Source organism: Balaenoptera borealis (assembly GCF_965194805.1).
Source record: "Balaenoptera borealis genome assembly, chromosome: 11".
Taxonomy (NCBI): Eukaryota; Metazoa; Chordata; class Mammalia; order Artiodactyla; family Balaenopteridae; genus Balaenoptera; species Balaenoptera borealis.
In genome coordinates this window covers 101,430,418-101,455,946 of record NC_138868.1, presented here as the reverse complement: position 1 = coordinate 101,455,946, position 25,529 = coordinate 101,430,418, and the positions used below count along the sequence as shown (strand labels likewise).

The following is a 25,529-nucleotide window of genomic DNA, read 5'->3' as shown; positions in this document are numbered from 1 at the left end:
TTCTTTATTTTCAGAGGAGGTGTCCAGGTACTGATCCTTTCTGATGAAAATGGTGGTGGTGGGGAGGTCTGTCTGGGGGCTTGATGAGCGATCCATCTATTCTCTTGTGTTTTCTGCTTTCAGAGTCCTGATTTATCATTTGGAAATCCCTTTTATTTCAGCCCTGAGGAGCAGGGCCATATAAATATCATGCATTGTTTTCTGACACCCTATAGCTTATTGCACAACTGATTATATTGCTTATCCTTAAACTAAAGCGTTTCTTAAAAGATGATAATTTTTCTACAGATTCTTTCATAGTATATACTGAAAGCCCCAGTAAGTCACTCTCAACCTCCTCTGTGTCATGGGAAGTCAGCTGTCAGGGTCACGTCCCACAATAAATTCAATACAGAATGGAGCATATATTCCTCAGCCTGCAGTCTCACGGTTTAAGTGAGAATATCACCCTCAGGAACATAGCTCATTTTACTAATTTATCTCAGTTTAGTATCTCATCACACATTCTACCTATGATTTATCTTTGGTCTCAATTACTTTCATAGTTCATGCTTTGAAATAACCCTAAAACTTAGGTTTCTGCCAAGGGCTCTGTTCATGGTTGAGGATACCTTTGTTTTAACGGTTTGTGTCTTCCCAGGTCTAGCTGAAAGGTCATCATCTCTCTTTCTGTTTCCCTCTCACCTCCCTCAGGCAGCTCTTTCTTTTGTGTTCACTTAATACTTTGTTCAAACAGCTACCCCATCATATGATGTGAGCGTTACACAGGTCTGTTTTACTGATAGTTATTGTGAATTCTTTGATGGAATGGACACCATTTTAATCATCCTTCTCTTCCCAGGCTGACACATAATAGTTATTTAATAAGTGTTGGTTCAGTTGTATCACATTTTCTTTCAGTAAACAATTTTTGACAGGTCTGTGATTTAGGAAATATTAAACTTGGATAACCCACCTATGTGGGTTCTGTATTTAAGTTCTATATTGTAGTATTCTGTGACATCTATAGAGTTTTTTCCTTTCATTCTACTATTGTTTCAGTGCCCAAGATTGAATCTGAAATCAGGTCAGTAGCCAAGTCAAAACAGGGTGCGACTGAAGCTTGGCTTTTAAAAAGTTTCCTTAGGATGTTGGGAGTTGCCAGAAATTAAAGGCTTTATTAAGCTACAGGAACAAAGAATAAGCCCCAAAGAGAAGTATTCGCATGCTTATCAGAACAAAATTGACTAAGTTTCATTACTTAATTTTTATTTCAGAGTAATCACATGCAGTTTCCTTGCAATGGGGCAGAAGTACTGGGGACGCAATCTCCCTTGATGTTGTACCCTTTTCTGCATTGTTCATTGAGTGTAAATAGAACCATCGTGGTCATGAAGATGATGAATGGTTGTCTTTGATGTTACTAAGCTTCCACAGTTGTTGTAGCTTCCTACTGGGCTACATTCTAGTAGAGTTTTTGAAGTGTTTTTAAACTAAGGAATATATTTTATGATGCTGGTGGTAGTGATGGTAATGATGGTGATTTGTTTCATTCGTGTCCACTGTGCAAATGGAATCGACAATAAATACCAAGTTACTTTTTTAAGTTAATCAAAATTTAAAAGTCCTTCAAATTAAGTGATGTGCCATTACAGTAACATCTATCCAATTTAAGAATTCATAGAATACAATTAGTCTTATGTTATCTTTTAGTTTTTAATCCCAGGAATGAAATAAATAAACCTTGCTATCTGGAAGGATTTCAGTACAACGTAAAGAGTTAATGTTACAATAGTTAACCACTCATCAGTTTCTCCAATCAATTTCATGTCACTTTATCAAGTAACTGATAACTTATTACTGTTTTGTTCTCTTTTCCCCTATGTCTATTTCAAGTTTTACTGTATCAATAATATGGGCCATTAACAATGTTTTCAATCTTCTCTGTTATACATAGATCATATTATATAGACATATATATATTATGTCCATACCCATATTGCATATATATCTCGCATTCATTCATTCATTTATTAAATAGTACTTTACTGAGCATTTGTGCTAGATGTTGTCATGAATGCAAGATAGATATGATATTTCCTGCCCTCAAAGATCTTGAAATGTAGTGAGGAGAATAAAATAATTACTTCACAAATACAAATGCATTAAGTGCAATTCCAAAATGCTATGGTGAGTCAGAGAAAGAGAATATTTCCAAAGGTTGAATCAGAGGAGGTTTCATAGAAGAGATGTATTTTGAGCTGGGGCTTGAAGAATGGGTAAGATTTTGAGGGATAGAGATTAGGGGTAAAATATTTCTGATAAAGGGAAAATATAAATAAGGGGCTTGATTAGAGAGAAGTAGGAACTATTTGGGAATGGAAATAGTCCATTTGGGCTTAGACATAGTATAAAATGGATTTAATAGAAGAAAAGTCTTGACAAGTAATCTGAAATCAGTTCTTAAAGGGATTTTAATGCCATATAAAGGTGTTTGGAATTTTGCCAGGTAGCTGTAGGGAGCATGTAGGTTGATTAACTGTCTACTTTAAGATGATTAATTAGCTTATAAAGTGGACAAGACAGGATAGGGGGAGACTAGTTAAGAACTTATTACCACAGACAGGTGATCTATGTATCAGTTTGAACTAGAGTCTTGGCAGTTATGTGTAGAAGGGAGGGAATACTTGCCAGATCCTGTCTCTGCAATTGGGATTCAACAGTAGATGGATAAGAATGGTAAAGATTTGTTGAAGGTTGATTGGGTAAATTAATTCATTTTGGATTTTAACAGTATGGTATTGTGAATTTTTGCAGAAATACTTTGCAGGCCAGGAATGAAAGCAGAGGAAACAAATGGTGATTACTCATGATCATAATTTGGAAAATGAAAAGATGTAAAAGGTCAAAAGATAATAGATCCTGGGGTGCTGGTGAAAGCATCATTGAAATGACTTCACAAGCGTTATTGACTAAAGTAGAGCTAGATAAGAATGATTGGCTTGGGGGATTCATTGGAATTTTGGAGTTTCTATGTCACAAATTGAAATTGAATAGATTCAGTAGAAGTGAGGAGTGGATATGTGATAATTAAGAGAGGCTTTCCTGAGGTTGAAACAGTTCCAGCTTTTGATGAATTTCAGGTTGTGGCCATGTGTACTAATGACTAAAATGGAAAGGAAATAAATATCATTGGACTTGATGAGGCCAAGGTACTCAAAGACCCTCAGTGTAGCCAGGGTGGGGGAAAAGACCATAAACTGAGATAGAACGAAATTATAGAATTAAAGTACCCCCAAACTGAATGAAAGTTCAGAGACAAATGTCCATGCACTGTCCCCATCTCTAAGAAAAGTGTGATACTGAAATTGGGCAAGTCTTAGTGAAGAAGCCCCACTCTTTCTGCCGGGTTCTACTAAGTGAAGAATTCTCAGTTACTTTCTAATTTTCTGAGAATTCAATTCATCTTTTCAAATCCAAATATTATACTTATTCACTAAAGGCAAGAACATAACTTCACAGTCATTGGACATGTTTAAAGGTATGATCAGTCCTCATTATTTATGAATCTCATATTTGCAAATTCACCCACTCACTAGAAGTTATTTATTTGTAAACCCAAATTAATACTGGCGGTGCTTTTGTGGTCAGTTGGAGACATGTGCAAGGCAGTGAAAATTTGTTTTGCTGGTACACACAACCTCCTAGCTGGGGTTGAACAAGGCGACTCTGCCTTCTTGTTGAAGCTCTCTTACTGTGTCCTTTTTGGGATTTATTTAGTGCCATGTTTTTTGCATTTTTGCACATTTTGTCGAAGATTTCACTGTTTAAAATGGCCCACAGGGGCAGTGCTGCAGTGCTGTTGAGTGTTCCTAAACACAGAAAGCTGTCATGCGCCTTATGGAAAAAATATGTGTGTTAGATACGCTTCATTCACACATGTGAGTTATGGTGCTGATGGCCATGAGTTCAATGTTAATGAATCAACAATATATATTAAATAAGGTGTCTCTAAACAGAAACACACATAAAACAAAATTATGTACTGATTAGTTGATGAAAACATGACCAGAGGCTTGCAGGAAACTAAGCCGGTATTTCCCCTAGGAGGGATTCTTCAGTATTCACTAATTCAGTGTTCGCAGCAACTCTATAGGAGATAACTGCCACGAATAATGGAAATCAATTGTGGCTTGTTTTTGTTAAAGGTAGCTGTCTTTGTTGTTTGGATCCCCACTCAAGTTCTTTATCCCTCATGACCATTCCCTGTGAGAAGTGTATGAACTTTGCATAGACACTATTCTCTTGTTAATTTGTTGATGAAACCAAAATATGATTTATTTAAATGGTATTTTGAAGTAATTTTAGACCTATGGGCAAGTTGCAAAATAGTAGAGTGTTCATCTAGATTCCCTTAATGTTAACATTTTTACAACCACAGTACCATTATCATAACTAAGAAGTTAACATTGTTATAGTGCTACTAACTAATTACAGACCTTATTAGAATTTCTCCCCATTTCCCTTTAATGTCATTTTTCTGGTCCAGGGACCAATTTGGTATCCCACATTGCATTTAGTGTCTTGTTCCTCGGTCTCTTTCAGTCTGGGACAGTTCTTCAGTCTTTCTTTGTCTTCCATGGCCCCACCATTATTAAAGAGTACTACTGCTCAGGTATTTTGTAGACTGTCCCTTAGTTTGGATTTATGTGATGTTTTTTCATGATTAGATTGAGGTTATCCATTTTTGGCAAAGATGCCACCAAAGAGATGATGACATCATATCAGGGTCAATGATGTCTATATGCTATCTTACTGGTGATGTTAATTTTGATCACTTGGTTAAGGTAGTGTCTGCCATGTTTTTCCACTATAAAGTTACTATTTTTCTCTTTGTGATTAGTAAGTGGAGGAAGTTTTTTTTAACGTTAAAATTTTCTAGGAGATTACTTTTCAATCAGCAAGCACATTAGCACCAATCAATTCCATTCTGAACACAGTGATAAGTAGGTGGCATAATTTTTAAATGGTATTCTTTTCATCACTGAGGACTAACAGTCTAGTTGGGAAGATAGAAATAGCACACACTAAACAACATTATACAAGGAAAGGTAAAGAGAACTACATTGTGGCAAGTTGTGCGACACAAAATATAAAAGCTATAGGATTGATTAGGGAAGGCTTCCTGTGGAAAGCGGGAACTCCTATTGTACTCTGAAGAGTGGGTAGGGTTTTTCCAGGTAGAACTTTATAATTCAGTGAAGTATATTGAGTACTTCAACTCCTTGGGAACTGTGCTACGATCCAGGAATGTATAGATACAAAAACAGAATCCTTACCTTCAAGAAGCTCCCAGTCTAGAGCATCCTCCAGCGCAAGATGGCACCACGGGAATCCCTACTACAGGCTGTCTGAGGGAACGCCGAACTACTGCATCCACCACTGGTTTCCAGCCGTGTGGCTGACAGGGTCTTGGTGCTCCGGCCGGGTGTCAGGCCTGAGCCTCTGAGGTGGGAGAGCCGAGTTCAGGACATTGGTCCGCCAGAGACCTCCCGCCCCATGTAATATCAGATGGTGAAAGCTCTCCCAGAGATTTCCATCTCAACACTAAGACCCAGCTCCACTCAACGACCAGCAAGCTACAGTGCTGGACACCCTATGCTAAACAATTAGCAAGACAGGAAAACAACCCCACCCATTAGCAGAGAGGCTGCCTAAAATCATAATAAGTTCACAGACACCCCAAAACACACCACCAGATGCGGTCCAGCCCACCAGAAAGACAAGATCCAGCCTCATCCACCAGAACACAGGCACCAGTCCCCTCCACGAGGAAGCCTACAAAACCCACTGGACCAACCTTACCCACTGGGGGCAGACACCAAAAACAATGGGAACTAGGAACCTGCAGCCTGCGAAAAGGAGACCCCAAACACAGTAGGTTAAGCAAAATGAGAAGACAGAGAAACACACAGCATATGAAGGAGCAAGGTAAAAACTCACCAGACCAAATAAATGAAGAGGAAATAGGCAGTCTACCTGAAAAAGAATTCAGAGTAATGATAGTAAAGATGATCCAAAATCTTGGAAATAGAATGGAGAAAATACAAGAAACGTCTAACAAGGACCTAGAAGAACTAAAGAGCAAACAAACAGTGATGAACAACACAATAAATGAAATTAAAAATTCTCTAGAAGGAATCAATAGCAGAATAACTGAGGCAGGAGAACGGATAAGTGACCTGGAAGATAAAATAGTGGAAGAAACTACCATAGAGCAGAATAAAGAAAAAAGAATGAAAAGAATTGAGGACAGTGTCAGAGACCTCTGGGACAACATTAAACACACCAACATTCAAATTATAGGGGTCCCAGAAGAAGAAGAGAAAAAGAAAGGGACTGAGAAAATATTTGAAGAGATTATAGGTGAAAACTTCCCTAAGTTTTCCTTATGGGAAAGGAAATAGTTAATGAAGTCCAGGAAGCACAGAGTCCCATAAAGGATAAATCCAAGGAGAACCATGCCAAGACATATATTAATCAAACTATCAAAAATTAAATACAAAGAAAAAATATTAAAAGCAGCAAGGGAAAAGCAACAAATAACATGTAAGGGAATCCCCATAAGGTTAATAGCTGATCTTTCAACAGAAACTCTGCAAGCCAGAAGGGAGTGGCAGGACATATTTAAAGTGATGAAAGGGAAAAACCTACAACCAAGACTACTCTACCCAGCAAGGATCTCATATTCAACAGAGATTCGACAGAGAAATTAAAACCTTTACAGACAAGCAAAAGCTAAGAGAATTCAACACCACCAAACCAGTTTTACAACAAATGCTAAAGGAACTTCTCTAGGCAGGAAACGAAGGAAAAGACCTACAATGACAAAGCCAAAACAATTAAGAAAATGGTAATAGGAACATACATATTGATACCTACCTTAAATGTAAATGGATTAAATGCTCCAACCAAAAGACGTAGACTGGCTGAATGGATACAAAAACAAGACCCGTATATATGCTGTCTACAAGAGACCCACTTCAGACCTAGGGACACATACAGACTGAATGTGAGGGGATGGAAAAAGATATTCCATGCAAATGGAAATCAAAAGAAAGCTGGAGTAGCAATTCTCATATCAGACAAAATAGACTTTAAAATAAAGACTATTACAAGAGACAAAGAAGGACACTACATAATGCTGAAGGGATCAATCCAAGAAGAAGATAGAACAATTGTAAATATTTATGCACCCAACATAGGAGCACCTCAATACAGAAGGCCAATGCTAACAGCCATAAAAGGGAAAAGCGACAGTAACACAATAATAGTAGGGGACTTTAACACCCCACTATCACAGATGGACAGATCATCCAATGCCACTACTGTGCATATACCCTGAGAAAACCATAATTCAAAAAGAGTCATGTACCACAATGTTCATTACAGCTCTGTTTACAGTAGCCAGGACATGGAAGCAACCTAACTGTCCATCGACAGATGAATGGATAAAGAAGATGTGGCACATATATACAATGGAATATTACTCAGCCATAAAAAGAAATGAAATTGAGTTATTTGTAGTGAGGTGGATGGACCTAGAGTCTGTCATACAGAGTGAAGTAAGTCAGAGAAAAACAAATACTGTATGCTAACACATATATATGTAATCTAAAAAAAAGGTTCTGAAGAACCTAGAAGCAGGACAGGAATAAAGACACAGACATAGAGAATGGACTTGACATGGGAAGGGGGAAGGGTAAGCTGGGATGAAGTGAGAGAGTGGCATGGACATATATACACTACCAAACGTAAAATAGATAGCTCATGGGAAGAAGCCACATAGCACAGGGAGATCAGCTCAGTGCTTTGTGTCTACCTAGAGGGGTGGGGTAGGGAGGGTGGGAGGGAGATGCAAGAGGGAGGAGATGTGGGGATATATGTATATGTATATGTATGATATATGTATATGTATGTATGTATGTATGTATGTATATGACAAGACAAGGTTGTCCGCTCTCACCACTATTACTCAACATAGTTTTGGAATTTTTAGCCACAGCAATCAGAAAAGAAAAAGAAATAAAAGGAATCCAAATTGGAAAAGAAGAAGTAAAACTGTCACTGTTTGCAGACGGCATGATACTATACGTAGAGAATCCTAAAGAGGCTACCAGAAAACTACTAGAGCTAATCAATGAATTTGGTAAAGTAGCAGGATACAAAATTAATGCACAGAAATCTCTTGCATTCCTATACACTAATGATTAAACATCTGAAAGAGAAATTAAGGAAACACTCCCAGTTACCATTGCAACAAAAAGAATAAAATACCTAGGGATAAACCTACCTAATGAGACAAAATATCTGTATGCAGAAAACTATAAGACACTGATGAAAGAAATTAAAGATGATACCCACAGATGGAGAGATATACCATTTTCTTGAATTGGAAGCATTAACATTGTGAAAATGACTATACTACCCAAAGTAATCTACTGATTCAGTGCAATCCCTATCAAACTACCAATGGCATTTTTCACAGAACTAGAACAACAAATTTCACAATTTGTATGGAAACATAAAAGACCCTGAATAGCCAAAGCAATCTTGAGAAAGAAAAACGGAGCTGGAGGAATCAGGCTCCCTGACTTCAGACTATACTACAAAGCTTCAGTTATCAAGACAGTATGGTACTGGCACAAAAACAGAAATATAGATCAATGGAACAGAATAGAAAGCCCAGAGATAAACCCATGCACATATGGTCACCTTATCTTTGATAAAGGAGGCAAGAACATACAATGGAGAAAAGGCAGCCTCTTCAATAAGTGGTGCTGGGAAAACTGGGCAGCTACATGTAAAAGAATGAAATTAGAACACTCCCTAACACCATACACAATAAACTCAAAATGGATTAAAGACCTAAATATAAGGCCAGACACTATAAAACTCTTAGAGGAAAAGATAGGCAGAACACTCTTTGACATAAATCACAGCAAGATCCTTTCTGACCCACCTCCTAGAGAAATGGAAGTAAAAACAAAAATAAACAAATGGTACCTAATGAAACTTAAAAGCTTTAGCACAGCAAAGGAAAACATAAGACAAAAAGACAACCCTCAGAATGGGAGAAAATATTTGCAAATGAAGCAACTGACAAAGGATTAATCTCCAAAATATACAAGCAGCTCATGCAGCTCAATGTCAAAAAACAAACAACCCAATCCAAAAATGGGCAGAAGACCTAAGTAGACATTTCTCCAAAGATGTACAGATTGCCAAACAAACACATCAAAGGATGCTCAACATCACTAATCATTAGAGAAATGCAAATCAAAACCAAATGAGGTATCACCTCGCACCAGTCAGAATGGCCATCATCAAAAAATCTACAAACAATAAATGCTGGAGAGGGTGTGGAGAAAAGGGAACCCTCTTGCACTGTTGGTGGGAATGTAAATTGATACAACCACTATGGAGAACAATATGGAGGTTCCTTAAAAAATTAAAAATAGAACTACCATATGACCCAGCAGTCCCACTACTGGGCATGTAGAAAACCATAATTCAAAAAGTCATGTACCACAACGTTCATTGCAGCTCTGTTTACAATAACCAGGACATGGAAGCAACCTAAGTGTCCATCGACAGATGAATGGGTAAAGAAAATGTGGCACATATATACAATGGTATATTACTCAGCCATATAAAGAAATGAAATTGAGTTATTTGTAGTAAGGTGGATGGACCTAGAGACTGTCATACAGAGTGAAGTAAGTCAGAAAGAGAAAAACAAATACTATATGCTAACACATATATATGGAACCTTTAAAAAAAAATGGTTCTGAAGAAACTAGGGGCAGGACAGGAATAAAGACGCAGACATAGAGAATGCACTTGAGGAAACGGGGAGGGCGAAGGGTAAGCTGGGATGAAGTGAGAAAGTGGCATGGACATATATACACTATCAAATGTAAAATAGCTAGCTAGTGGGAAGCAGCCACATAGCACAGGGAGATCAGCTCGGTGCTTTGTGACCACCTAGAGGGGTAGAATAGGAGGGTGGGAGGGAGGTGCAAGAAGGAGGGGATATAGCGATATATGTATACATATAGCTGATTCACTTTGTTATACAGCAGCAACTAACACAACATTGTAAAGCAATTATACTCCAATAAAGATGTTAAAAAAAAAAAAGGTCCCATTCTAGTGAGAAGGACATAGATGTCTATAAATGGAGAGCAGATATGATCATTGTTGTGTGGAGATGGGAGAGGAGAGGGTATTACAGGTGTGGCAGAGCGATACCACATCTTGGAGATGAAAAGAACATAACCTTCATGTTATCTAGCCTAAATCTCTGCACTCTAAGAATGCCAGAAAAGTTCCTGTGATGATGTCACTCAATCTATATTTAAACTCTTCTAAGTCACAAGAAGTTTATTTCTCAAAGCATCTTATCCCACAGATTTATATCTTTTACTGATAGAAAAAGTTTTTTTGTTTTTTTTTTTCTGTTGACCTAAAATTTACCTCCTCCAAACTTTCACCAATGAGTCTAGCTCTTTCCTCCTTTGCTATGAGGGAATATTTCTACTCTCTCTTTTTGGGAGACAGTCCTTGAAAGTAGATATTAAATCCTTTCTTAATGTCCTCCTTTCAAATTAAACATGAGTAAATCTATATACAGATCTTTCACAAGTCTTCATGTATTTGTTTGTCAATTGATATGGCAACCAGAATTGAGAATATTCTGCGGCTTTCCAACCAGTGGAGAACACCATGTAACTAGTCTCTCCCTTATTCTAGACAACATAATTCTATTAATACAGCCTGTGTGTGCTTTGGTTCTTTTGGAGGCAAAACTGTTGGCTTGGTTTGTATTTTCCTTATAAATAATCCATGCCCCCTTGAATGCCCTCACACTTATTCTGATCTCCTCCCCTGGAAATATTTTAGAATAATTATTATATGAACTCTCTCCCACACAATTCAGTTGGAGTTTTGAGCCTAGCATTCAAAACTTATTTATTCCTGTCATATTTTGTGCTCTTTATTTTGACTTCCTGTTGGAGTTCTCTTTGAACTTTGATCTTGTCATCTGGCACAGCTTTTATTTTCCCCCACTTTCAATATCTACAGATTTCATAAGAATCGAATCTATTTTTATCCAAGGCTTTAATGAAATAAACAAGACAGGATCAAGAACAGAGCTCTTCGGCAAACCATATATGTCTGGTCATTTCACAATATAAAAAGCTCCCAGTTGGGCTGTCATTCAGCCTCCCTGTCTCTGTCTGCAGGGTACGGGTATGGGGGAGAGCAGGGCATGCTCTTTGACAGTGATGAGTCTGACCTAACCAGAGCCTGAGGTGGCATGTTGGCCAGCCGTTCCAAATCAGGTCATACTTCACGGAAGGTGGGTTACTTGGTGTCATGTCCTAAAAGCCAGGAAGAACCATAATTGCTAAAGACAAGAATTCTATAATGTTTTACTGCTTGTGGAGTTTTCACACATGCACGGTCTTGTAACTATGAAACGGTATCAGTTGCCAATGAAGATTTGGGGCTAGGGAATGACAAAAGAAAAACAGAATTTAAAGCAGAGTGTTCTGTTAATGGAACTCCAGATAGACCAGAGGAGGGAGAAACTGGAGGATGGGAGGCTAGCAAGGAAGCTACCAGAGGTACCCGGGAGGTGAAGAGGTGAAGAAGTTACACACACAGGAGTGAAAAGTGAAGAGGAAGGAGCAGATCAAAGACATATGTTCCACAGAAGAGCAATGGGACTTTGTAACTAAAAATGGGTTTGGGGAGGGAGGGGGAGGGCCAAATAAAAGACCATTCCCACATTTTAAATCTCGAAGAATGACGGCCCAGTTGACAGAAACAAAGGAGCTGGTAAAGGGAATCCTGTTTCGGGTGAGGTTGGTTTTTCTTGTTTTAGTGTAACACTTCGGTAAGAACCTAAGACTGAAGAGTCATCATCCGCATTAGCAGAGAGGGTTTCTGAGGAATTGTTATTCTCAAGTCAAAACTTAAATGGCCCCCTTCGTGGCATGGCAGCCTTGTAGCGTCACCGTGGCTGTCAGCCCCTTTTGGTTTCCTGGTGCATCGGTGGACTACTGTAAAAGTAGTAAATACTGTTTCCGGTTGAACCAAGGATCTCTTAAGCTTGCAGGTCCATTTAAGATGTTGCCAGTGGTAAATGTGGTTGTGAAAATCTTGGAAATGGAGGTTAGCTAGGATAAATGATGTCCAAATCATAGAATGAGTCATAGGAATAAAATCTTGGATATCTCATTCTTTAACCATCAGCAGATATTTTGACAAAGCTATCTACCTACTCCTAATGGAACATTCTACTTGTTTCTTTCAGTGAATGTTCAATTTTTAGTCTCTCTACACCCACATGCACACACACAAATGAGTGCTAAAGAGAGAGTGAAAAGATATTAACTCGAAGCCCCATTAATCAGCCTTCAGAAATGACCCTGTTATTAAGCTCTTGATCATCATCATCACCAGCTATTCATTAAGCACCTGATTGTGCTTATGCTAAGGATGCGCACACTGGGCAAAAGTCACGGGGGGGGTGCCCTCTCTGGGCATATAGACGCTGCATACAAGAGCAAGAGAGAAAATAATGTAAAATGGACAAACAAAAATGCTAAGTGAACAATGATTCAGTTTATCGTATTCTGGAGAAAGGGAAATTGGGCAAGACATTTCTGCTTCATTTGATAGGGTACCTTCTCTCTCGTTTTCACAAGCTTCCCTTTAATCAGTCTCCCTAAAGATTTTGGCTCTAAAGGGATTGTATAATACGGGGTGGTTTGAAGACCCAAGAGCTAAATATATTTGACTCTCTCTTTGTTCTTTTTTGTTGTTGATTCCTATTATTGAACATGGATATTTTTCTTTTAAGTCCAATGTGTCATTCTTTTTCTTGTAAGCAAACCTCCCCTATTCCTGATGTGGCATCAGTGCAAATATCCCCATGTCTGCATCTAACTTTGTATTATCTAGAAGAGGGGACCATCAAACTTTATCTATAAAGGTCCAGAGAGGAAATAATTACAATATCACAGTATGGACTTTGCAGGTCATATCATCTTTGTTACAACCACTCAACTCTCTCGTAGTGACAAAGAAGCTATAGACGAGAGAAAACAAATGGGTGTGACTAGATTCCAATAAAACAGGGAGTGGACGGGATTGGACTCCAGAGCTGTAGTTTGCTGACCCCTAAACTGAAAGAAAGAAGTTTGTTTACTAACAAAAATGTGTTAAAAACCAACCCACATCTCCCTATATGTGATGAAGAATTCTTCACCCGTAGACAGAGGAATATGAAGAAATGACAAAGCTCGTCTGAGGTCTTCAAGCACAGAATTTCTCAACAAATATAACTGCTCTCATCTATAATTTGCCATTTCAGTCAGACATTCCTATGAAGTAGTCTTTGGAAGTTTGATTATATTATCCATTTTATTTCTGGGAGAAGGGATGCCTGTGTTCCGTTTACTAAATGTGTCTGGTAACTTCTTAAAAACGATCTCCTAGAAATTTTCCTAAACGTACATTTCCTCTTCTTAGCAGCTGCATTAAGCAGTCTCCTCCTGCCTTGACTTTCTGTAGTCAGTGCCCTTGCTGTACCCATCATTCCCCTTTCTCCTTGAAATCTTCACACTGGGACCACATATACTGACCATTTGTTTTTTGGTTGGTTTATTCTTTGTTTAGACAGTAGTCTACTCTCCACTGACTGCACCAATAGAGACAAGTGACGTAGATAATCTAGAAACAATGGATAATCCCCAGGTCACTCCAACTTTGGAATGCTTTATATGATTTTTGTGGGGACAAATTTACCTTGGTAATTGTATTCTGCCCAACCTACTATTAAAATCAACTCTCATTTCTAGAGCACCTCATTGACCGAAGTGATTGAAAAGTGTGTCTCTGATTAAGAAAATCATTTGATACGGATAACACTTAGGCAGATAATAAGAGATTTGAGTATATGAATAGCTAGATGGCAACTGACATGTCAATCAGCAAATATGTTTAAAAGCACTACTATTTGTCATGGACATGTAGCATCTACTTAAATATTACTAGGTACTTTTATAGGCATTATTTTAACCCTTAGGACAACTGTATTATGGGGATATTATCAGCTTCATTTTTGTTTTGTTTTTTAAAGATTTATTACTTATTACTTATTTTATTTATTTTTGGCTGCATCAGGTCTTAGTTGCAGCACACGGGGTCTTCATTGAGGCACGTGGGATCTTTTGTTGCGGCGCACGGGCTCTTTGTTGTGGTGCGTGGGCTTCTCTCTAGCCGTGGTATGCGGGTTTTCTCTTCTCTAGTTGTGGCATGCAGGCTCCAGAGCACGTGGGCTCTGTAGTTTGTGGCATGAGGGCTCTAGCTGAGGCGCGTGAGCTCAGTAGTTGTGGCACACGGGCTTAGTTGCCCTGTGGCATGTGCGATCTTAGTTCCCCGACCAGGGATCGAACCTGCGTCCCCTGCATTGGAAGGCAGATTCTTTACCACTGGACCACCAGGGAAGTCCCTCAGCTTCAGTTTGAAGATTAGGCTTTGAGAGGTAAAATGACTTCCTGCAGGTCTCAGAAGGATAAGGAGAGGGTTGGGATTTGTGCTCAGTCCTCCAATAGTAGTAGATCTAGCACTCTTTAGACAGCTACCTGTGGGTATAGTGAACAGATTCCATGCAATTCAGAAACAGCATTGCCCTGCTTTTTTCGGGACACTGAGAGGACTGTATACATAATACAAGACAGGGTTGTTACTTGGAGGGAATTTGAAAGCTATTCTCAGATATTAAGATACATAGGCATTCACACTTCTGTGCCTTTGTTCCTGTGCTTCTCTTGACAGTCCCCATCTTTATGTTTAGCAAATTTACTTAGTTTATATGCAACAGAGTGCATCCATTTAAAATATATAATTGATGAGTCTCTACAGGCTTACATCCATAAAATAGCCATGACAATCAAGTTATAGAACATCTTCATTATCTCCAAAAGTTTCCTTGTGCCCCTTGGCAATCCGTCTCTCCTTCTGGCCCTGGCCCTAGGCAAGCACTGATCTGCTTTGGGTCTCTATAGATTAGTTTGTATTTTCTACAGTTTTATATAAATGGAATCATGCAGTATGTACTCTTTTGTGTTGGCTTCTTTCATTCAGTATAAAGATTTTGAGACTCATCCATGTTGCATGTGTAAGTAGTTTGTTCCTTTTTACTGCTGAGTAGTAGTTTATGGTAGTATGGATATATCACAATTTGTTTATTCATTCTCCAGTTGCTAGACATTTGGGTTGTTTCCAGTTTGGGGCCACTCTGAACATTTGTGTGTAAGTTTTGGTGTGGACGTATGTTTTTATTTCCCAGTAGAATTGCTGGGTCGTATGGTAGATATATATTTAACTGCCAGTTGTCCTCCGTGGCTTACCATTTTACATTCCCACTAAGAGCATGTGTGAGTTCCAATTTCTCAATATTCTTGTCACAACTTGTTATTGTCAGTCTTTAATTTTTAATTTTTATTTGCTTTTTATACAATTTTAAAGGTTACACTCCATTTACAGTTATTACAAAATAGTGGCTGTATTCCCTGTGTTGTACAATACATCCTTGTAGCCTACCTTAGGTAGCTGTTCTAATGAGCATGTAGTGGTTCGGTATCTCCTTGTGATTTTAACTTGCATTTCCCTGATGACTAAGGACTTTGAACATCTTTTCATGTCCTTATTTGTATATCTTCTTTTGTGAAGAGTTTGTTTAAATTTTTATCTTTTTTGTTAGGTTGTCATTATTATTCGGTTATGAGAGGTCCTTATATATACAAACTAGATACCAATCTGTCATATTATATGCATGGCAAATATTTTCTCTCAATTTATTGTGTGTATTTTCCTTTTGTTAATGGTGTCTTTTAAAGAGCAAAAGATTTACGTTTTGATCAAGTCCAATTCATTGAATTTTTTCTCTTACAGTTCTTTTATTCCTGGAATAAATTCTAATTGGTAATAATGTGTTTTTTTTTAATGTTGTTAGATTTGATTTATTAAAATTTTATTAAGGATTTTTACATCTGTGTTCAATCTATGTTCATGAAAGGTATTGGTCTGTAATTGCCTTGTCATTTATTTATCCAATTTTAGTAAAAATTCAGTTTGAAAGTGTTCTCTTTCTTATCTTTGCCTACCCCCAAAGTTTCAGAGAGTTTCTCCTATATTTTCTTCTAAAAGATTAATAGCTTTAGCTTTTATATTCAAGTCTGTTGTTTACTGTGAGATAATTTTTGTATGTGTTATGAAATAAGGGTCAATGTTCTTTCTTTTCTATACAGTTATCTTGTTCTAACGTCATTTGTTGAAATGACTCCACCCCCTCCGTTGAGTTGCCTTGGCACTTTTGTCAAAAAATCAGTTGACCATATAAAGTGTAGATCTATTCTGGATTCTGTTCTGTTCCATTGGTTTGTAGGTCTTTTCTGTCCTCCAGTACCACACTGTCTTTATTATTATACCTCTATAGTAAATCTTGAAATAAAGTAGTATAAAACCTCTGTTCTTTAAAAATTACTTTGAAAATTCTGGAAACTTTGTGTTTCGATATTAATTTTAGAATAAACTTGTCAATTTTTGCAAAAAAAAAAAGGGGGGGGCGCTGACTTGCTGAGATTACTTTGAATCTCTAGCTAGGTTTGCATAGAATTGACATGTCAATGATACTGGAGTCTTCCAGTCTATGAACCTGGTATGTCTCTGCACTTCTTTAGGTCTTTAACTTCTCCCAGCAGTATTTTGCCATTTTCACTGTAAGCTCTTACACATTGTATTAGTTTCCCAGAGCTACTGTTATAAATTATCACTAACTGCTTGGCTGAAAATAACAAATTTATTTTCACTGTTCAGGAGGCCAAAAGTCCAAAATCAAGGTATTGGCAGGTTGGTTCCTCTGGACACTCTGAGGGAGAAACCATTCCATACCTAGCTTCTGGTGTCTGCCAGACATCCTTGGCGTTCCTTGGCCAGTTTCTTACCTCTGTTTCACCTCGTGTTCTCCTTCTATGTCTCAGTGTCTTCTCCTTGTCTATCTCTTACAAGGATACTGTTGTTGGATTTAGGGACCACCCTAATCCAGGATGATCTCATCTCAATATTTTTACCTTACTTACAACTGCAAAGACACTTTTTCCCCCCAAAAGACTACATTCTGAGGTTCCAGGTGGGCATATCTTTTAGGAGCCACAATCCAACTCACTATGCACATATTTTTGAAAATTTATTCCTAAGTAGTTTATGTTTTATGATGCTCTTATAAATGGATTTTTAAAATTTCATTTCCAATGATTTGTTGCTAGTGTATAAAAATATAATTGACTTGTATGTATTAATCTTGTATCTTGTGATTTTACTAAATGCAGCTATTAGTTCTGGTCATTGCTATGTAGATGCCTTTAGGATTTTTTACATCAACAAACATGCCCCTTAAAAATAGAGGCAATTTTACTTCTTTTTCTATCTATGCCTTTTATTTTTCTTGCTTTATTATAAATTGCTAGGATGTCCAATGAAATGCTGACTAGAAGTGGTAAGCACAGGCATCTTTACCTTGTTCCCAATCTTAGGGGAAAATAATTTTATAATTAACTATCAAGGATGATGCTGACAATAGGTTTTTTATAGAATGCCCCTCGTCGGATTGAGAAAATTTATTTCTATTCCTAATATGCTGAAAGTTTTTTCTTTTCTTTTTTTTTGTCATGAATGGGTGTTGAATTTTGTCAAATGATTTTTCTGCACCTATTGAAATAATAATATGCTTTTCTCCATTTATCCTATTACTATGGTGAATTACATTGATTGAATTTTAAATATATCAATAAAACCAATATTACATTCCTGGAATAAATTCTAATGGTAATGATGTATTTTTATGCTGTTAGATTTGTTTTATTAAAATTTTATTAAGGATTTTTACATCTATGTTCAATCTATGTTCATGAAGGATATTGGTCTGTAATTGCCTTGTAATTTATTTATCCAATTTTGGTAAAAATTCAGTTTGGAAGTGTTCTCTTTTTCTCTGTTTTCTGGAAGAATTTTCTAAGATTAATGTTATTTCTTACTTGAATATTTGATAGAAATCACCAGTGATACCATTTGGATCTGGCATTTTCTCTGTGGAGAGGTTTAGATAGTGAATTTAATTGCTGTAATAGATATAAGGCTATTTAGATTTTCTGTTTCACCTGTGTCAGTTTTGGTAAGTTGTATTTTTCAGTGAATTTTTCAATTTTATTTACGTTTTAACCTACATATTTTTATTTATCTAACCTAGATATTTTCTCTTCTGTGAAACCTTCCCTGATACCTCCATTAGAAGTGATTTCTCATCCTTTGTGCCACTACTTTGTCTAGTATCATTTGTCCTCTCCACCTTCCTTTGAGGTTGTCTCTTCATATATCTCTTCCTATGCTAAATTAAGATCCCTGAAGTTCGATGATTGCATCTTATATATCTTTGAGTCTTTGCCACCTTTTATGGTGCTTGGCACATAATAGATGACCCTCCATCCCAATTTAAGTTATCAAATTATTCCATCTGTTGTTGTCTAATTTATAGTTACACAAGCATGTGTCTAATTTCCCGAGTAGACAATGAGCATCTTTTGCAAAAATGGCAAGTATTATTCAATGTTCATATTCCTTCTATGTCTTATATTTAGAATAGTTTTTTAAACTATTAAACTGAATAGACTCTGCACAGTACAGAAAAATCAGTATTCTATGAACTCAGAGAAGAGAGGTTAAATGGAAACTTGGAAAGCACGCATTAATAAAGGAAGAGAAATAAAGGAACTAACATTATTGAGCACTTACTATGTGCCAGACATTGTGATCAACAGTTTATATTCCTTATCTCATTTAACCTTAAAATAATTAGGGATAGAAGATATTATCATCCTCATTTTACAGATCAGGAATCTGAAGTTCAGAAAAGTTAAGTACTTTGCCCAAGCCCACAAAGTTATTAAGTGGCAGATCTGGGTTTCAGACCCAAGTCTGAATGATCCCATCATCCATGTTCTTGGTTTCAATCATACTTTTGCCCATTTGGTTTTCTTCAAGACACTTGATGGATTTTCCCAAGTTCCCTTTAAACTTTGCTAGAGTAGAATATTCTGTGGTCCCCCTAATTGAGCACTGGAATCATTGTAAGTTTGGAAAAACTACAAAATATTCCCTGGGTACATGTTCCACCTATGGCATGAAATAGACAGAAGAAGCATAGAAGATCCAAAAGAGACTTATCTCAAAGTATGCTGCATAACTCCCTGTGGTCTTCCCACTATTCTTCATCAGCCTTTTGTCTACAACCCTGTTGTTCTTTTGATGATATCAGTTACCACCATTCTGGCTAATTGGAGGCATCCTTGGTTCCTGAATCCCTACCCAAATAGCATAAGGGAAATTAAGAGGCCAAGACCATGATAACTCAAACAATTTCCATGACTTGATGTGAAAGAAGAGGATCTTTCCTGACAGCTGATCTTACCTTTATGGATGTTTCATATTGGTTCTGTTTAGAAAGATCTGTGGGCTATTTTGTACAATGCAGTCCTTCTCCTTATGCCTTGGTACAAGATAGGTCAAACACCAGATCCAATCATATAGCGTCTCTGCTGCTGCCAACTAAGATGTTTCTATCTTCAGTCTATTTTCTCTCTCAACACAACAGTACTCTGTAAGTCACCTAGATCTGGATTGCCTATGATAATGCAGCTCTTCCCAAGTAGAAAAATGAAAAATGAAAAAATGCACCATTTTACCAATACATCTTAGCCAAAGAACTGGGACGGGAAGAAGTTTTTCTGTGATTTCAGCCTGTCAGTTGAAACAGGATGTTTCTGAGGTCTTCCCAATGTGAAAAAAAAAATAATAATAACAATAATAGCATTTGTTTATTTATTTGCATACGATACTGTGGTCAGGAACTTGCTACTTCTCCAGGGAAACTGTTTGCAGCGCATCATTGAGGTGACAACTTAGCAATTCACACTGATCATTCCCTGTGGTCTGCCATGGTGAGGGTGATGCTTTCATGTATTATAAGCACCAGGCAAGGGAGCTGGATCAATTCTCTCGAAATTCTAGTCTTGGTTGGAATAACTCCCTTAGGCACCCACAGCTCTAGGTTTTTTCAGACTAAAAAGTGTAGCAAATACTCTCAGAGCTGTTCACATTAGGAGAAAAGAAATCTAAAAAGCATCCCTGCCTTTTAAATGTCAGAGATCAACATGGGTATCTTTCTTGCTTTAAGGAGTAGATAATGGCTTCTTTGTGGTCTGAGCTTCAAATTTGTTGAGGGGAGTATGTTGTTGAGACTTAGAATTAATTAATAATGTTTATCATGCAAACCTGGGTCAGATGATATTCCACATGGAGGTAAGAAAGAAGAAAATGGCATAAATACATGACCCCTTGGAAGCTGTTTTCAGTTGAGATTTTTGAGTAGGCAGTTGAAATCAAGGGAAATATAGGAAGAGTAGGAGCTGGGAAGAAAAGAAGGGCAGAATGTAACCACTTTTTCCTTCCCACCTAACACTATGCTTAGGCAAAGCACAGTCCACAGGAGAGTATTTTCTAAAATCTTGCTGAATAAATGAAAGAAATGGATGGATAGATGGATGGATGGATGGATGGATGGATGGATGGATGGATGGATGGATGTGAGGTTCTGAACTTTCTTACACGGTAGCTTCAGATTGTGGTGATTTTGTTGTGTTCTATCTGGGTGCTGCCGAAGCCCAAGAAAGACCTTCCTATTTATTAGATCCTAGAAACTGAACATGTACTCTTCACTGCCTGGACAAGACCAACTTCTGCAGTACTCTTTATCCAGAGGCAGAAGGGACCCTCTTGCCTGCAGCTGGAGTACTGTTGCCAGTTTCAACAAAGAACCTATAATATATTGCCTAAGGAAACAGTGTTTCCTCTTACAATGTTCAATCTTCGCTCCTTTGCCATGAGGGGGGCTGTTCTTAGAAATGTCCTCCAGAGACTTTGCTATTAAACCAGGATGCAAGTTGCATTGCTATGTAATTCCCCTGCTGAGGCCCTATGAAAGGAATGAGTCGGGACAGATACAGCAGGATATTAGGACACATTTCCCCATTCTTCATCCTGCACAACACAGAAGTGAACTTGATTTCAACAAGATAACCCAATTCTCAGCATGCTTTTCTACCCACTTTTACCCGTAACACTTCCAAATTACTGTCTTTAATTCAAACTGTGCAGCGCAACGAGAAAATGAAAAGAAGATAAACGAGTTAGTCAAAAGTAAAATGGCATTTAATTAAAACCTAAGCTTGCAAATTCATGGAAAATAAAAGTATTTTGCTCAAAAAAAAAGGTCGTGTGATTAAACCTCAGGGCAGCATCACTGTCCTTTTGTGGTTCTGAGTGTATTTCATTTGTACATTGGAAGTAGATATTTGTCGTATTGTTAATAATCGCTCTACTAAATTGTTCACTCAGCATTGCCATCATTTTAACTTTTTTTAGTCTCAGGCTTTCATCTTCTTTCTGTACTTAAGTTTCTGAGTGACGGTTTGTTCTCATAAGCTTTCAATTAAAAAAAAAATTATTGAAGTATAGTTGATTTACAATGCTGTGTTAATTTCCGCTATACAGCAAAGTGATTCAGTTATACATATATTTATATTCTTTTTTATGTTCTTTTCCATTATGGTTTATCTCAGCATATTGAATATAGTTCCCTGTGCTCTACAGTAGGACCTTGTTGTTTATCCATCCTGTGTGTAACAGTTTGCATCTGCCAACCCCAAACTCCCAGTCCTTCCCTCCCCCAACCCCCTCCCCCTTGGCAACCAAGTCTGTTCCCTGTGCCTTTGAGTCTGCCTCTGTTTCCTAGATAGGTTCATTTGTGTCACAATCCACTTATTTCACTAGGTATCTTTATTCACTTAAAGGTGAAGACTCAGATTGTGATTGTGTTGTAAATAAGTCAGCTCTTTCCTTCACTTTCATGGAAAAGCTGTGGATGCTAAAAAAGAATGGAAAGAAATAAAAATTTGGCTAGTCTGTTATGAACTCAGCAATTAGAGTAAGTAGAGCTAACTCTGAGGGGAAAAAAAGAAGAAAATGGAAAAGGTGTTTTTAGAGCTTTTAATCGAAGCCCCCCAGTGTCCCCCTGCTCTGTTTCTTTCTACTACCTTTACCCCACCCCTGCCCCACAGTCAGAATCCAGGGCACAGGCCAGCTCAGAAGCTGAAAGGAGAATAAGAGGCAGGCTCTGGATTATCCTTCCCCAGTAATCTTGAAAGATCGAGGCCAAAAGACTCTGCCTGGAGGAGCTCCTCTTTACAGTTCTAAAACTGCATCAGGGAAACTTCTAAATTGCATCAACGATCCTAAAATCTTTATAAGTAAAGAATTTTCTACATTTACAAAACTTAATCTTGTTGGGATCTTTTGCGGTAGAACACTATGAAGAGAGGTAAACATCCCCTATATTCTGATGTATTGGGCACGCTCTTTGAAACGTTGGAGGGACTGTTTGCCAAAAAGTCTTGGCAGTTTTCAAAGATGGCTGGCCAAGTCATAAGAGAATGAGGAGAAGAGGTTTATGTAGAACTGAGTCCAGCATTGTGTGTAAAACACAGGTTTCAGTGTAAAGAAATCTGTTGCCTAAAAACCTTGGGAAATATATCATCCTGTCTTGTCTTTACTACATAGATACCCCACACAAGTAGCCTGTTCTTTAAAAAAAATTTTTTTTAGAAGATAAGAATATAAGAAGATAAAGATGGTCCTAAAGAAACAAATCTCTTTATTTTAATTTTCTTTTCCTTTTCCTTTTACATTTAAGAGTTAAGACAACATTTCAGCAGAGAAATGTGGAGAAGGGTAAAGGGAAATCAATAAAGTTATTCTGTGACTTTTCCAGGAGGGAGGTGTGTTCATCAAGAATGGCTTGCTTGGCTATATATTGAGTCCAAGGAGAGCAGGAGTTTATTTTGAAACAGATTTCCCAGCTAGACTGAAAAAATATATATATATATATACACACACACACACACATAAATATGTATATATATATATGTAAGTATGTGTATATGTATATATACACATGTACATACACATATACACACATATATACATACATAGATATATAATTCTATAAGAATGGTGTATTGTGTGTGTTAATACTATCATATATATTTTAATATATATTTAAAATGTGTGTGTAAGTATATATGCACACATTTAAAATATATATGTTTGTGTGTATATGTATATATACACACACACATTTAAAAAGTAGATAAGAGTAGTTTCTTTAGATAACTAGTAATACCAGACAAAAAATTCTTCTCATAATGTTTTATATACATTGATTTGGGTCATTTTACACTTTATAAGTTTCTCTTATAAGTCTTTTGACTCCTAAAGAAGGCAATTGGTTACAAGATCCTAAAAAGAGAGAAAAAGGAATGTAAACCAGATTTCCTAACCCCAGGCCAGTAGAAGTGTCTGTGACCACAAGAAATCTTCTGAAGAGTCTCTGTGTCATTTGTGTGGTCACTTTCTCTAGAGACCACATTACAGAAATTTTTAGCAAGTGTGATTTTAGCATGAAAGTCAAGGTGGCCAGGAGACAGTTCTGCTGGGCTGGGGCGCCATGTTCTCATGTTTATCAGAAACAGTGGTGGTTTCTTCATGGACAAATTTGAACAACATAATTGGGTGGAGACAGGATACCTGGGAGTCAGGCATGACTTCACCTTCATAGTGTGATCTTGAGTGAGTTATCCATCCTTTCTGAACTTCAGTTTCTTTGACTATGAAATGGAATGGATACTGATTCTTGCCCCTTTCCAACAACATGCTTTCTTACTGCCCAAGAATCTTGTCAAAATTTCTTTGTTCCACTCAATGATCAGGAGATTTTGGAGACAAGTTAATGGGCATCCCCTTTTCTCGACCCAGTCTAGTATGGTGAATCCCCCCATACTAAGACTCTTAACATTTTTCTTCTCTTGTTTTGTATATTCAGACTTTAAATTGTTTTTAACATCAGCTAAGATATTCTCTTTCTTTTCTAAATCCAAATCCCATGTATATCATAACCATTAAGACAATATTCTTGTAAGGTAATAGAATCTAGACAGAGAGAGGGACTAGGCAATTCTAGAATTTCCCTGGAGGGAACTTCAGAATTCATCTAATCCAATCCTCTCATTTTATAGTTGTGGGAGCTAATGATCTGAGAGGCGAAATGTCTTGTCCGAGGTGACTGTGACAGAGGTAAGCAGAGAACTCATGTCTCTTTAACTTTCAATTCTATATTCTTTCCGTTGGTTCATCTGTCTCAGGACCACTATAACCAGAAATAGAACGTGAAGTTCAAGAAAGCAGACCAGACAAGGGTGTGTAAGCCTTCGATTTTCCCCAGGGCCAGATTCCAACTCTGTGTGCACATCTTGGCCAGCAGGGCTTTAATATCTTCATGGAGGATGGAGGATTCATGGTGCCGGAGCCTCTTCTTTGCCCCTTCTTGTCCCATAAGACCCAGCCCAGAAGCTGGATCCAATTGAACTCCCACCTTTCCGTGTTTATTATGGACATGGTTGCATTTGCACTTTATCCTATAGTTCTTAAATTTGATCTTCCAGTTGACTTTCCTCATTTTATATTCAGCATTTACCGAGAGCTTGCCTTGTGACAGTCATGGTACAGTGGGATAGGTACACACAGAGTGGGCGCCACAGTCACTCCCAGTGCTGGGGGCCACTGGGGAAAGAGAGACTGAAGTCATCCAAACGAGTCAAGGAAGACAGCAGATGGGGTGTTACTTCTTTCTCATCAGCACAGAAAAGTTCATTCTCTGCAGTGGTATTTTCCAGACTAATCTCTCCCTTGTTTTCAATAGAAGAGGAGGATTATGTAGGATTTTTCCCCCACCTTCAGGTCCACTCAGGTTTTACCTTGCTTGTTCTCCGTGAATTGTCTGAACAGAGCTGTTTCCTGTTTCCTGATCCTTCAATCATTTCTTACTGCACAGTCAAAAATAGTCATCAGGGCTCCGAGATTTTATTTTATATATATATAACCATATATGGTATATGGTTAGAGGGAAGATACTGTTTACCAAGTATGTCCTCCCCTACTTTAGTTTTCTGATCTGTTTTCTCTGTTTACTTTGCTTTTAAAAAGACATTGACAACTAGATACCTAGATGTTTCCAAGAAACACGCAAAGCATTATTAACATTTTAAATAGAATCTAAACACCAGCCAGATTTTTTGTTTAATTTTTGAAATTCTTTTCCTCCTTCCTTACCTTAGAACGTTTTTCTCTTTTCCATACGTTTTAAGATATGGATTTTGAGTCACTAAGCTCATGGCAGGAGAGGAAAATCATCAACTAGAGGTTACTTGTCTCTTGTCTCCTATCACAGTTGATAGGTCTGTGTT

General features: G+C 37.6%; 1 long non-coding RNA gene across 4 annotated transcripts in view; it reads left to right on the top strand.

Moving 5' to 3' along the window:
• The window catches only part of LOC309604869, a 241,522-nt gene that overhangs the window by 210,206 nt on the left and 5,787 nt on the right, over nt 1-25,529 (top strand). Inside the window, exon 8 of one of the 4 annotated variants that reach the window (XR_014231104.1) lies at nt 1,257-24,360. The exons of the other annotated variants lie outside the window; for them this stretch is intronic. This is a non-coding gene — a long non-coding RNA (uncharacterized lncRNA). The remainder of the gene's footprint in view (nt 1-1,256; nt 24,361-25,529) is intronic. 4 annotated transcript variants of the gene reach the window in all.